The following is a 15,588-nucleotide window of genomic DNA, read 5'->3' as shown; positions in this document are numbered from 1 at the left end:
CGGGGCCGGAGGAGGAGCCGAGGAAGGGCGCGCGCGGAGGGCGGGGCGCGGCGCCTCGCTTCCCATGCCAGGCAGTCATGGCTGCGGCGCCTTGCTCGTGGGGGTGGTGGGGTGGCTCTTCCTCAGGGCTCCTTCTAATGGTGCTGCGGAAGGCGCCTTTGGTGCAGAAATTCAACAGGTGTGGCGATGGCGGGGGCGAAGCTGAACCTGAGGGATTTCTGCCTGCCAAAAGCAAGCACAGGTCCTTGGGAAGGAGGAGGAGGCTGTATCCTTCCCCGCCTCCACCCACCAAATGACTAGCCCTTCTGGAAAGGAGAAGGAAGGGAGGAGGGGCAATGCCCAAGATCTAGGTCTTGGGGAAGCTAATCCTTAGGGGCAGCTGGGTCCACCTTGCCTGGGAGGGAGCGGGTGGCGCTGTGGTCTAAACCACTGAGCTTCTTGGGCTTGCTGATCAGAAGGTTGGCAGTTCAAGTCCGCGCAACGGGGTGAGCTCCCATTGCTCTGTCCCAGCTTCTGCCAACCTACCAATTCAAAAGCACACCAGCGCAAGTAGATAAATAGGTACTGCCGTGGCTGGAAGGTAAATGGTGTTTCCATGCGCTCTGGTTTCCATCATGGTGTCCCGTTGTGCCAGAAGTGGTTTATTCATGCTGGCCACATGACCCAGAAAGCTGTCTTCGGACAAACACCGGCTCCCTCGACCTGAAAGCGGAGATGAGTGCTGCACCCCATAGTTGCCTTTGACTGGACTTAACTGTCCAGGGGTCCTTTACCTTTTTACCTTACATTGCCTGGGAAAGAACATGGTATTTGCAGTAACAGCTACCTACCTTACCCCTTGACACATCCTTTGTAATCATGGTGGGACCTGTTGAATTTCTATTGATGCAGCTGTTAAAGGCAAGAAAGTTAAAGGGTGACAAACTAAGTGAGAGAGAGAGAGAGAGAAGGAAACTGCCTCAAAGCAAAGGCCAAACTAGTCCAGCATTCTGTTCCAACAAAAATATTCATGTAGGAGCAGCTGATGCAGAAGCCTTCAGAGTGAGGAGGAATGCAGTGTTCTTAAGGATCAAACTTCTGCTTACATTCTTCACAGTCCTCACTTTTAACAACCCTTTCGGTTAGCAGCCCCTCTAAAGTCAAAATCTAGTGTGCAAATTGAAACAAAGAAGTTCTGCAAGGTAGAACTTTTAAGATAAAATTATTATTCCAGATTATTAGAGCTGCAAAGCTGAGGCCTGCACAAGCATTTAAAATAGGCCATCATTTTAACAAAAGGAGGAGAACAAGGAAAGACAAATGAGTGACCAACTTTTATTTGTATATGACACTTTGCTGTGGATTGTGCCACCTACTACCCACATCTGCCATGTGGCTGTGTGGGGAATCACGCTTGTGGCTTTTGCACAAGTGTAATATGGCTTACAAAAAAGAGGAATCCACCCAAGATTACTGTTTGGGGAGAAAGTGCCATGTGGGTCCCTGCAGAGATTCACTTGCTCAAATCCAAATGACTGAAGTTGGAATTCAAACCCAGATTTCACACATCCAGTTGCAACTCTGTCCCCCAGGTTACTAACACAGCCATGGAAGCATTCTCCAGAGTGATCGCTGTAGTGACAAGTGGATTGCAGGGGCAAGATATTTTTATTTAATTATTGCATTTATATTTCACCTTTTCCTCCAAGGTGTTCAAGGCATACATAGTTCTCTCATTTAATTCCCACATCAACCCTGAGAGGCAGGGACTGGCCAAAGGTAACCCTGTGTGCTTCATGGCCAAGTGGGTCTTTGAACCCTAGTTTCCCAGGTATGACACTCTGGCTCTGACTGGATGGATCAGTAGGTGTCACACACTGGCCTGGTGCAAAGCTTCTAGGCACCTTAATACAAGCAGGCTGTATCAGTTAAGATGTTGACAGTGGTTAAGGGTATTGTAAAGTGTAATTCAATTCATTATATGGAGCTCCAGAGTCTCATATTTCAGATTGCAGTAACTATCAAAGAAATAATTCAACTTCCTGATACTCCCTGGAAATTAATTATCCAGTATTGACCTCTGTTGGAGCCCTACTGTCAGGGAACTGCCATCGGAAGGACAGGAGGTGCAAAGGCTCCCTCAGGTTGAAAGAGACGGAGCAGCTGAAGAGGGAACCAGTAGGGGGCGAGCAGGAACTTCCAGGGAAAGTGAGTCGGAGGGGTGGCTCAGAGACGTTTCCAGCGAAAACAGTGGAGAGGTCTCAGGACCTCCTATAGGGACACCCACGCCTCGCCGGAAACTGTCACGCAGAGAGTCCAGAAGACGTGTTTCCGTGAAAGAGCTTTTATGTTGGAAACGTTTCCGAAAGCAACCACTTTCGGATTCTACTAGCGATTGACGCAGCCATGCCGGAGGGGCTCCGTCACAGGCAGAGGTTTGAAAACCTGATCAAACTCTGAGGGACTTGCATTTTACGCACAAGCAGCTCATCATCCCACCACAGCAATCCGAAAGTCACTGAAAGCCAGCTTGTGCAAGCAGCGGCATCATGAGCGACCCAGCCGGAACCGGAGGAGCAGGAGCAGCTGGAGGAGGTCCAAGCCTGGAAGAAAGGTACAGGGCGTTGGAGATCCAGCTGGCCATGCAAACGGCGAGGCTTGAGGAGAGGAGGGCTCAGGATGCAGAAAAGGGAAAGGAGAAAACCACCTCGATAGCCAGAAAGGTGCCAGGATTGGTGCAGAAATTCGGGGGAGATCCCAGAAACTATCATGCCTTTAGAACTGAGATGCAATACGCTCTCAACCTGCAGTATGATGACTTCCCCGACGAGGAATCGCGAGTGGCTTTTGTAATTGGCCATCTCGAAGGGGGGGCGAAGGATTGGGTTCGACCCCTGATGGCAGTGAATAATGAGATACTAAAGGACACGAGGAAGTTTTTTCGTGCCATGGACCTGATGTTTTCCAGTGACATTGAGCAGGGGGTGGTACGAAGGCAGTTAATGGCTTGCAAACAGGGGAGCCGATCTGTCCGTGAGTACTGGACTGAGTTTACTATGCTGATGCATAAATTGGGGTGGGACCTATCGGCGGAACCCATCCAAATGCTTTTTGAAGAGGGGCTTTCTTCGGCCGTTAAAGATGAACTTTCCCGGGGGCCAAGGGCGGAGTCTATGGACCAGCTGACCAAATCCGCGCTGGCCATAGGAGCGCGCCAGGAAGCGAGAGCTTTGGAAAGGCGGGAAGGGAAAGGAGAACGTTGGAGGGAACTGCGCATTCCGGACATTCCAGAGCCACCTTTCCCGCCGGCAGAGCCGATGGAAGTTGGAACAGCGCGGGCGCGCGCAGTTTCAAATCCCAGTGAAGGGCGGAAGAAGGAGGGAAAGAGCGCCAAGAAATGTTATCTCTGCCAACAGCCAGGGCACTTTGCCAGAGTCTGCCCACAAAGAAAGGAATGGCAAGGGATGGCAGGAGCTGTGGGGGAAAGGGAGGAGGAAAACAAGGAGCAAGTAAAAGCCAACGCCTGGCTGCCACCGTCGGGGCACAGCAGCCAGGCCAAAGAGCAGTGAAAGTGCCCACGCCAGAACCACCCAGACCTGCTTTAGTGATAGAAGTGTCACTAGAGCTGCCAAATGGACACCCCCTACAGGTCAAGGCGCTTTTGGATTCAGGCAGCTCCTGTAATTTTATGAGTAAGGAGTTTGCAGCTGAGCACCAGATACAGACCATCCCTTTAAGTAATCCCTTGCAGGTGACCACGATTGATGGCAGAGAGCTGTTGGGAGGAGAAGTTAGCCAACAGACTGTCCCGATGATAATGAGGGTGGCAAGGCACACCGAACGGATAGCGTTTAATGTGGCCACCTTGGGAGGAGCTCCCATCATCTTGGGGATGAGCTGGCTGGCGCTACACGATCCGCTAGTGGGCTGGCATCAGAGGGTGGTCTCCTTTGGGTCAGCGCATTGCCTAGAACACTGCAAGCAGGGGAAGGTTCAGGGCGGAGACAGAGTCACCCTAGCCGGGATGGAAGTAATGGGCAGAGGGAAGGTGCCCCCGCAATACGCAGATCTGAGCAACGTATTCAGCGAAAGGGAAGCAGACAAACTGCCGCCGCATAGACCCTTTGACTGTCAAATCAACCTACTCCCTGGGGCCCAACTCCCAGTGGGCAAGCTGTACGCCATGTCCGACAGGGAGATGCAGGAGCTGAGGGAGTTCATTGACAAAAACCTGAAGCGAGGTTTCATCAGAGAGTCCCGAGCGGTGGGGGGCAGCCCAGTGTTTTTTGTGGACAAAAAAAACACAGATAAGCCGAGACTTGTGTGTGACTTCAGGGCCTTGAATGCAGTGTCGGAACCCCTGGCTTTCCCTATGCCCCGAATTGATGACATTTTGACCAGGGTAAGGAAGGGAAAGATTTTTACAAAGCTGGACCTGCGGGGGGCGTACAATCTGATACGCATAAGGAAGGGAGATGAATGGAAGACCACCATGTTCACCCCTTTGGGAGCCTTTGAATACCTCGTTATGCCCTTCGGTCTACAAGGAGGCTCCGCGTGCTTTCAAGTGTTTATTAACCACGTTCTGGGGCCTTTGCTCTACAAGAACTGTGTGGCCTTTTTAGACGACGTGTTGGTGTATTCGGAGGATGAGGAGCAGCATGTGAGGGACGTTCGAGAAGTGTTGGGCAGGCTGCAAGCCAACCAGCTGTGGGTGAAACTGGAGAAGTGCCAGTTTCATACCAAGGAGGTGGAATTCCTGGGGTACCGCTTGTCAGACAAGGGATTGGCCATGGATCCAGGCAAGGTCCAAGCGGTACTGGAATGGAAGACACCGAAGACCAAGAAGGATGTGCAAAGATTCTTGGGGTTTGGGAACTTTTATCGGAAGTTCATCAAGAACTTTGCCCACTTGACGGCGCCCATCACCGACTGCCTCAGCAGCAAGAAGAAATTTGTTTGGACGGCGGAGGCGGAGCGAGCATTTGAAGAACTGAAAAGGGCTTTCGCCTCGGAAGAACAACTTCTGCATGTGGATTTACGAAAACCCATGAGAGTGGAAACCGATGCGTCCGACCGGGCGGTAGGGGCGGTACTTCTTCAACCGGGGAGGAGTATGTCAGAGTGGAGACCGTGTGCCTTCTTCTCGCGGAAGCTGAATAAATCCGAGAGGAACTACACGGTGTATGACAGGGAACTACTTGCCATTCACGAAGCGTTCCGGAGGTGGAGACATTTATTAATTGGGGCACAACACAAGGTGCAAGTGTGCACCGACCACAAGAATTTAGAGTATTGGAGAACAGCTCGAGTGCTCAACCAACGACAAGTGAGATGGGCACAGGAATTCTCTAAATTCAACTTTGAAATTTGTTATGTGCCAGGTCCAGAAAACGTCAGGGCGGACGCTCTCTCACGCAAACCAGAGTATTGGGAGGGGGAGGGGGCGATTGAAGAGAGACATGTCATCCCTGAGGACCGCTGGGTGTGTGGGGCGGCGCTGGTGGGGCAACGAGAACTGGTAGAGGAAACGGAAAATGATGAATATGCCCAGGATAAGCTCAGAGGACTCAGGGGGGAGGGCGAGAGCCCCGAAGGTTTTGAGGAAAGAAATGGGGCATTGTATTACAAAGGGGCACTGTATATACCCGAAGGTGAATTGAGGGGGAGAGTACTCAAGCAGTTGCACGATAGCCCCACGGCGGGACATTTTGGGCAACACAAGACCATGTGGTTGGTTACCAGGGAATTCTGGTGGCCCAAGGTGAGGGAAGATGTAAGGGAGTATGTAAGAGGGTGTGACCAATGTCAGCGAGCCAAAGGGGAAAGACGGGCGCCGGCAGGGTTATTAGAACCATTACCCACACCAGAACGGCCTTGGGAAGCGGTATCAATAGATTTTATGACGGATCTGCCGAAGTCCAAGGGGAAGACAGCCATCATGGTAGTAGTAGACCTGTTAACAAAGATGTGCCACTTTGTAGCATGCTCACATGCAGTCACAGCGGAAGAAACAGCGAAGTTGTTTGTAGAACACATCTTTAGGTTGCACGGGGCTCCCTTGAGGGTGATCTCAGACCGCGGCAAACAATTTACTTCCAGGTTCTGGAGGAAGCTCATGAGCTTGCTGCACGTGGAAGTCAATTTTTCAACGGCCCGGCACCCTGAAACCAACGGGCAGGCGGAAAGAGCAAATGGCATTCTTCAACAATATCTGAGGTGTTATGTCAATGACAGAGAGAACGATTGGGTCGAAAAGTTGGCGCTGGCAGAATTTGCCTACAATAATGCGGAGAATGTGTCCACAGGGATGAGCCCCTTTTTGGCTAATTACGGGTGTCACCCCAGGGCATTTCCAGGGGAGGGAGGGGAGAGATGGAGCGTTCCAGCGGCTGAACATTTTGTAGAAGAGATGGAAGCGATCCATCATCAGCTCCAGCTCAACTTAGAAAGGGCCAAGGCACAATATAAGAAGCAGGCAGACAAGAACAGAAGGGAAGGTGAAACCATAAGGGTGGGGGATCAAGTGTGGCTGTCAACCCAAGGGTTGCCGTTCAAAGGGGGTTGTAAGAAATTGAGGCCCAGAAGATTGGGACCCTTTGAGGTCATTCAGCAGGTCAACCCGGTGGCTTTCAAACTCCGGTTACCCAACCACATGAAATTGCACCCAGTGTTCCACAGGTCGTTACTGTCACCATACAGGGGGGGACGTGAAGGGGAGCACGTCAGGGGACCAGCCTTGGAAGAGAGGGAACGCAGCAACCATGTAGCGGAAATCCTCGATTCCAGGTGGAAGGGAAATCAGGTAGAGTATTTGGTGGCGTGGGAAGGGGAACCGGAGTCAGAAAACACCTGGGTGACTGCAGGGGAGGTCAATGACGAGGTTTTAACAGAAACGTTCCACCAAAGATTCCCTAGGAAACCACAGCCGGTAGAAAGGTTTAGGAGGGAGTACTTCGGCACCACCGACGAGGAACAGGAAATGGAAGGATTCACGGAGTCGGAGTTGGAAGAGGGAATAGACTCCGAAGACGAGGAGTATCGAGAGACGAGGGACAGTAGCAGGTGGAGGGAAGTGTTCGAAACTTCGGACGATGAGGAAGGTTCTTTCAGGGGTTTTACTTCCTCCCAGCCCGGAGGGGAGGAGACGGGAGGGGGTGAAGGGGGCCCTGGAGGGGAGGTGGATGTCAGGGAACTGCCATCGGAAGGACAGGAGGTGCAAAGGCTCCCTCAGGTTGAAAGAGACGGAGCAGCTGAAGAGGGAACCAGTAGGGGGCGAGCAGGAACTTCCAGGGAAAGTGAGTCGGAGGGGTGGCTCAGAGACGTTTCCAGCGAAAACAGTGGAGAGGTCTCAGGACCTCCTATAGGGACACCCACGCCTCGCCGGAAACTGTCACGCAGAGAGTCCAGAAGACGTGTTTCCGTGAAAGAGCTTTTATGTTGGAAACGTTTCCGAAAGCAACCACTTTCGGATTCTACTAGCGATTGACGCAGCCATGCCGGAGGGGCTCCGTCACAGGCAGAGGTTTGAAAACCTGATCAAACTCTGAGGGACTTGCATTTTACGCACAAGCAGCTCATCATCCCACCACACCTACCTAAAGGCTTTTGATCTTGGTTCATGTACAGCAGTTTTCTTTTATCTATTCATAAGCAATTCCTATTACAGGAACTATGCTGAATGATGCATATAAACAAAAGAATATAAAAGTCTCAATAGTAAATGAATCAACCCCATCGGGTATTTGTCATTTCTGTTCAACCTTACACCTTAGTTTTTGCTCAGCGTCAGGGACAGTCTACATTTGAACCTTATTACGTTGTCTTTGAAATGACTGACACAGTCATTGAGTGCTGGATCTGTGTCTATTAACTTGTCCTAATTTCCACATACTAGACTACAGGGAATTGGAGGCATGTGTAGATTGTGCGTGTTATTTTGTGTGGGGCTGATGGATGGATGGCCCTAACCTGTGATGGGTTTTTGTACTCCTAGCCTTCAAAGATCCTATGACCATCAGAATAGTGAATCAAAACCAAAGATTTAAGATATCAAATGAAGCAGTTGCTATATCTTCTCCTAGCCCAACAGCACCATGTGGGTAGAAAAACAGAGGCAGAAAATCTTGTCCACTCTTTTGCCTTATTCTGGTGGGGTGCCATTACAAGAAGGTCTTAGAGCGCCTTTCTTTTTCCTGACCATTACCTTCTTGTAATGGCCCCATAGCCTCCCACTAATTTTGACCAAGGACTGGCAGACCACCAGAAGTGCCTTCAAGGAATGGATCTGGCCCAGGGGCTTGTCACCCCCTTGCTATAAATTTTCATGTCCTCAGCTTCAAGGCCTCGTGTTGACCTGAGGAGGACTGTGATTTGGATAATACAGCCACTTCGCTTGAGGGGGAGCCCTTCAGCAGCACATTAACTCCATCATGAGAATGTGGTTCTTCCATCATCCTTGGGGTCCGCAGAAGCTTCTCCTGCTCTACCACCTTGTAGGACCATGCAACTGCAGATACCAGGAACAGTGCTCCTACTGAGGTGCAAAAAGGGTTTCTCTCACAGAGTGAAAGCCAAGCACCCTGAACTCAAAGATTCGGCTGAAATCCTTGCACATCATTACAGAGCGAGAGAACACGAGAGAGAGAGAGAATCTTGGTAAATGGCACACCAGAAGCAGTAACTCCCTGCTTTTGGTGCTGCCTGTCATTTCCTGTGTGAACATAGCACAATTGCTCCTGCTGTCCATCCTGAACGCAGCTGAGTTTTGCTTGCCCTTTGCCCTGTCCTAAGGGGACTACTTGAGCAGAGTTGTTTGAGCTTGCCTTTTTATTTTCTAGCTAAAAGCAGTTATTCTGGTCAATTGAACTGAGTGTGTTTGACAGGTTTGCCCTCTGTGTTGCTGTATTGCTGGTGTTTCTGTGGTGCCAAAAATACAGTGTTTTCCGCTATACTTCAGCAGAGAACCAATATGCAGTAACAGAAGTACAATGATCGATGAGCAAACACTGACTGTAATTAACAGCAGACAAATGTGAGCACAAAAGATCATTTGCCCAAAACGTGGAGCACTTAACCTATTTCAAATACCACCCGCATGGCAAAGATGGTATTGCTGGAGACAAAATACAAAGGAGCCGATCAATTGTGCTAGAACACAAAAGCTCTATAAAAAGAAAAAGGATAAAACGGAATTTAAAAAAAATCTCATTCCCAGCTGCTCTATTTATCATAACTGATAAAACGACAATTCCTTAAGTGTCACATAGCACTTACATTTCATATTCAGTAAAGTAGGGAACCCAGTTCTTTTCTTGCCTGCCCTCTGTTTACCTTCTCAAGTGGGTCACTGCGACTTCTTCTGTAGTAGGTGTATGATGTCTTCTCTTGCTGAGACACCATATGGGACTCCTTCGTTTTCCTGGGGTAATCTACAGTGCATAATAAAATCTTGTTGCTTGATGCCATTAATATGCATTTATGAGGAGCTCATCCTGTTGTTCTCCATCCTTAGGAAGAAAAAGTGTGCCCTCTTAATGCTAATTAAGCAACTGTATAAAGCTTCTTTATTACACTTAATCATTTTTCTGATTTATTTTGAAAACAGGGATGGGCAGGCCTGTGGCCCTCCAGATATTGGATTCCAGAAGCCATCATCCCCAGCCAGCATGGCCCTTGGTCATGGATGATGGGAGTTGTAGTCCAGCACACCTGGAGTGAAAAGGCAATTCCAGGGCCCATCTGAGATCTTTCTTGACTCTTTAAGCAAGGATGAGGAACTCCATCGTCAAAGTTTCTGATGACTAACCAGGACCCAGAGTATTGAGATGTAGAATGTAGAGATGGAAAGAGCTCTGTGTTGGATCCAGACTTCGCTGTGATTGGAATTGGTCCACTGAAATCAGTAGGGCTTAGGTTATTCATGATTAACTTAAGCCCCGTTGATTTCAGTGGGTCTCCTCTGGATTCAACCCTCAATGCGTTTTCTTGGGGTGATCTTGCTTGGATTGCAGTTGACGACTCTAAATTTTTACTTTGCACTACAAAATTATATCAGCTTTATGCTTTTGGAGAACTGTCATGGCTTTCCCTAAAGAATACTGAGAATTGTGTGATGATGAGTTGCTGAGAATTCTTTGAGATCCCCAGCCACCTTTGCAGAACTACAGTTCCAGCGGTTCCCTGAAGAGAATGAATATCTGTTAAACAACTTTAAGTCTGTGGTGTAGAGAGATATGCCCTGAGGAATGCCATGAACACCACAGAAATGATAAGTAATATTTAATTCAAAGGAGGGGAAGCCTCACCTGCTGTGTTCAGAAGTCTACAGGATTATGACTCTCTAAAACAGATGTGGGGAACCTTGGGGCCTCCAGATGTTGCTGAGCTCCCCATATCCCTTGCAATGGGTCTTGCTTGCTGGGGCTGTCTAGAGCAGTGTTTCCCAACCTTGGGCCTCCAGCTGTTTTTGGACTACAACTCCCATCATCCCTAGCTAGCAAGACCAGTGGTCAGGGATGATGGGAATTGTAGTTCATAAACAGCTGGAGGCCCAAGGTTGGGAAACACTGGTCTAGAGACCCAAACTTCTCCAAACCTGTTCTATAGTAATTTCTCCCCCTAGAAACCTGTTCTCATCCACATTAGGTTGGCAGTGCCAGCATTCCGCATGCCATTCCTTTTAGAACAAAAATGATGATATTGTTAACTGAATTTCCTTCATATACACCTGATGAAGCAGATCTGGTGAGCTGTGGAAGTGACAACACAGGAACAGCCAATTTTGGTGCTGGCTCCTTGTCTGTGGAATGTTCTCCCCAGAAAAATACATCCAACGCCATCATTATTAACTTATAGGCTATGGCATTCCTGTTCCCCCAGGCCTCTGGCTGTTAGCTTTGGATGATACTTAGTATGATTTGGGCCTCTTTTGTGGTTCTCATCTTTTAGTGGGGTGAGGTAGGATGTATCCTTTTAAGAGTACAGTGGTACCTCGGGTTACATACGCTTCAGGTTACATATGCTTCAGGTTACAGACTCTGCTAACCCAGAAACAGTGCTTCAGGTTAAGAACTTTGCTTCAGGTTGAGAATAGAAATCATGCTCCGGCAGCGCAGCAGCAGCAGGAGGCCCCATTAGCTAAAGTGGTGCTTCAGGTTAAGAACAGTTTCAGGTTAAGTACGGACCTCTGGAACGAATTAAGTACTTAACCCGAGGTACCACTGTATTGCTGTTTGGGCACTCCAGGAAATATTTGTTCACTATATTTTGATTTTCTTGCTCTTTAACTAATTTATGCATTTTTTTATTTTATAATGTTGTAAGTGTCAGTTTGCATTTATTAGTGCAGAAAGTATTGATCTGATGTGTAGAGATCTTTCCTATTCTAATTAATTCAAGAGGGTTCTGGAAGCTTATCTGTATGAAAGAAACAAGTAGAAGGTTCATGATGTTTGGGTTATTCCTTCAGAGAAGCTGAGTACAACTGGTTTAAACTGGTTCTCTTATGTCTTTCAGTCAAGGTCATGCTGACTATAAAAGTAGGGCCTGAAGGAGCCTGGGTTTCACTTTCTCTTTGTATCTCTATTCCTTCTGGTGTGGTGTTCTATACATAGTATGCTTAGTGCTAAAGTTTAGACTTATTATAAGTTATTGTAAGTTTAAGTTAAGTCTGCCACAACTGGATTTCTTATGGACAGTGCCAATCTTGAATGTATTGCATTTGTGACCATTATGCTCATTTGCCTTCAGCAGCAGTAAAGCTTTGCTGGATGAAATACAATTGCCTCTATTTTTTGGGAATCCTGCAACATGTTTAAGTTGTTAATCTGCTAACTATACATTGGAATCTACTGTGGATCAATACTGAGTAGAATTCCATGACAGTAAGACACTTTTGAGACTTTTTTTGGGTATAATGTGTCAAATAAATAATGGTAATAATAATATAGATGCTCCCCCATGAAAATTTAAGCTTATTCTTATATGTTGTTATAATGCATAATTATCTCCTTGTATTCAAAAAAACAAAACATACCATACAATTAGAGCCATGCCATATTGCCAAGACAGCCACTCTGTCGTGGCTTTGTCCCTTGCATCAGGTATTTTCTGTCAACGAACTGTACATTAATTCTCTTCTTAGCATTTTCAGAATATCATTGGGTTAGTCATGCCATCTGTTACTTCAAGTACAACCACACCGTTTTCTGATGGGACCAAGCATATGCTGCCCTTATAGATTTGGACGTCACGTTTTGCTCCATGGCACAAATTTTTAATTTACTTCTCCACATCCAGCTGAGAAAAATGTCCATGGAAACAAAAAACCCCACTATGTTTTAGTAATTTTAAAAGTGATGGTTGGCAACAGAAGAAACTGTGAGGAATTCAGGCCTCCTTCTCTACATGAATTAAGGCAACAAAAGTCGAAAGACTTCCTCCTACATGTTGGCTCCTGAAGGCTGGAGGGGGAAATTGAGAGACCTTTTTCTTACCCACCTTGTATCACAGGGGTAGGCAGTGTGTTGCCTTCCAGATGCTACATCAGTCCCAGGCAGCATGGCCAATAGGCAGGTTTGGTAGGGTTTTCAGTCCAACAACATCTGGAGGGCACCACTGTAGTGATTCCTGCTGCATCCAATCTGTACTCTTGGGACTTTTCCAGTTCTGCCAGTTAATTTAATTAATCAGCTGTGCTTGATATTCCAATTTCCTTTTTCCAGAATACCTCCCACAAAAATGTCTGGAAAGACTTTTGGACTGAGACTTTATTTGTGAAAATGCTGCTGCTGCTTAATTTTTGCCCAAGTTGCCAGTTATCTAATTGGAAAAGTATCTAGGATCTCTATCTTAAATAATGTTTTTGGCTGTCTCGTCAATCTCTGCTCCATAGCTGTGGAATCATAGTTTTATTTACCATACCTCTCTATTACACTGTTACCCATACTACTTGGGTATGATTCATTGTCTGCTTCCATGGTTCTAGTCCCTCAGTGGGAATAACCTTGAATAGGCTCATTGATTCACCATTTTTAAACATTAACTTCTATCGGATGAATTCTATAGTAACTTTCATTGCCTTCATTCTCTGTTAACTAGTCACTGTGAAATCGCTTCAATTCCTGCATCCTTTCTGTATTCAACTATATGCAGAACAGTACTCTGCAGAGAAATGCATGCATTTTCCAAATGCAGCCCAATCAGGCTTTAGTCTGGTGCTGGAATGACTCTTCAGATGACCTGCCCTTTGGCTCCAGGTTACCTGAGCCTTGACATGGCCTTTGGCTCACATGGTGCACCAACCCAGGTACTGATGCTGGACTATTGCCATGTGCTCTTTGTGATCTCTTGGTCTTCCCAACTCTGCAATCCAGCTATAACCAGGACTGCACATATTCATAGCCCTGTGCTCTTCAATGTTGGGTCCCATCATCCCAACCTTTTTAGACTTATGGTCAGAAATGATGGAAGCTCACCTGGGGGCTCCAGGTAGAAGCATACTGCCATAACCTTCTACTACAGGTTGAGAACATGATCTGTGTGGGAGGCACGTTCGCAACCTGCAGTGTTCGCAACCCGAATCAGAGACTCCCTGGTCCTGAATGGGGCAACTGTGCCCCTGAAGGAGCAGGTGCGCAGCCTGGGAGTCATTTTGAACTCACAGCTGTCCATGGAGGCACAGGTCAATTCTGTGTCCAGGGCAGCTGTTTAGCAGCTCCATCTGGTACGCAGGCTGAGACCCTACCTTCCCGCGGACTGTCTTGCCAGAGTGGTGCATGCTTTAGTTATCTCCTGCTTGAACTACTGCAATGCACTCTATGTGGGGCTACCTTTGAAGGTGACCCAGAAACTACAACTAATCCAGAATGCGGCAGCTAGACTGGTGACTGGGAGTGGCTGCTGAGACCACATAACACTGGTCCTGAAAGACTTACCATTGGCTCCCAGTACGTTTCCGGGCACAATTCAAGGTGTTGGTGCTGACCTTTAAAGCCCTAAAAGGCCTCGGCCCAGTATACCTGAAGGAGCATCTCCACCCTCATCGTTCTGCCTGACACTGAGGTCCAGTGTCGAGGGCCTTCTGATAGTCGGCGGTTCGAATCCCTGCGGTGGGGTGTGCTCCCGCTGCTCGGTCCCAGCGCCTGCCAACCTAGCAGTTCGAAAGCACCCCCGGGTGCAAGTAAATAGGGGCCGCTTACTGGCGGGAAGGTAAACGGCGTTTCCGTGTGCTGCGCTGGCTCGCCAGATGCAGCTTTGTCACGCTGGCCACGTGACCCGGAAGTGTCTGCGGACAGCGCTGGCCCCCGGCCTCTTGAGTGAGATGGGCGCACAACCCCAGAGTCTGTCAAGACTGGCCCATACGGGCAGGGGTACCTTTACCTTTACCTTTATGTTGGTATTTATTTATTAAATTTGTATCCTGACATTCCACCTAATGGTGCTGAAGGATTGCATCCAACATTGCTTTTCCATGAACAGAAAAAGTCATTCTGTCCACAGAAGGGCTTTTGATACATCAGAAGCCTGTGCTAATGGAAGGGGAAAGGGGATATTTTTCATTCCTCCTGTGGTCCCCTGTGTCCCTGCAAAACCTGTTCTAGAAGAATCCTCAATAACTGCAGATGCAGTGGTGTGGAGGGCTGCAAGAAGGAGGAGGATTTGGCAATCCCCCATTCCATTAGTGGAGCCCTAAGTGCAGAAGGAAGGAGTATTCCCAAAATGTTGGATGCAGCTTGTCACCTAAAATCTTACTTTGAGACTGATGCTGCCTTAAGGCTATGGGTTCACATGGTGTATTGAAGTTAAATGCAAAAGATGAGAAGTTCATATTCCTATACATTGTATCTTGTTTCAAAGTTCTTGGTGGAAAAATAGATGTTTTCACTCTTGGAGCAAATAGCTCAGTTTTTCAGTGAAGATTAGTTAGAGGGCGGTTCTTTCATGTAAAACTACTAGTGATATAGGATGCCAACACCATATGCTCATTTTAATGCTAGTCAATGTCAGGGGTTTCCCCAGACCTAATTAAATAAATTCTGTGTTTCAGCCAATCCTGGCTACTTTCTGGGAGCAGTGTGGATTTATTAAAGCATAATTCTGTGTTCCAGAAATGCTAGCTGTAGAACCATAGGATTGCCAAATTCCTAATACTTCAACAGCTGTAGAAAGAATAGTTAAGAAATAAATACTGCCCTCTCCCCTTCCTCCTGAGATGCCTTGCAGGACTCTTCCGAACAATAGGTTGGTGATTATTATTACTGGTTTCTGTAATTGGTTAAGGTTATTCAACCCTTATCTGAATGCACACTGAATCACTCATGTTTTACCGCTGCTTGTAGCATATGGTTTCTGCCAACCTAGCAGTTCGAAAGCACGTCAAAGTGCAAGTAGATAAATAGGTACTGCTCCGGCGGGAAGGTAAACAGCATTTCCATGTGCTGCTCTGGTTCGCCAGAAGCGGCTTAATCATGCTGGCCACATGACCCGGAAGCTGTACGCCGGCTCCCTCGGCCAGTAAAGCGAGATGAGTGCCGCAACCCCAGAGTCAGTCACGACTGGACCTAATGGTCAGGGGTCCCTTTACCTTTACCTATATCATATGGTAAA

The sequence above is a fragment of the Podarcis muralis genome, chromosome 1 (genome assembly GCF_964188315.1).
Source record: "Podarcis muralis chromosome 1, rPodMur119.hap1.1, whole genome shotgun sequence".
Lineage (NCBI taxonomy): Eukaryota > Metazoa > Chordata > Lepidosauria > Squamata > Lacertidae > Podarcis > Podarcis muralis.
This window is presented reverse-complemented; position numbering follows the sequence as displayed.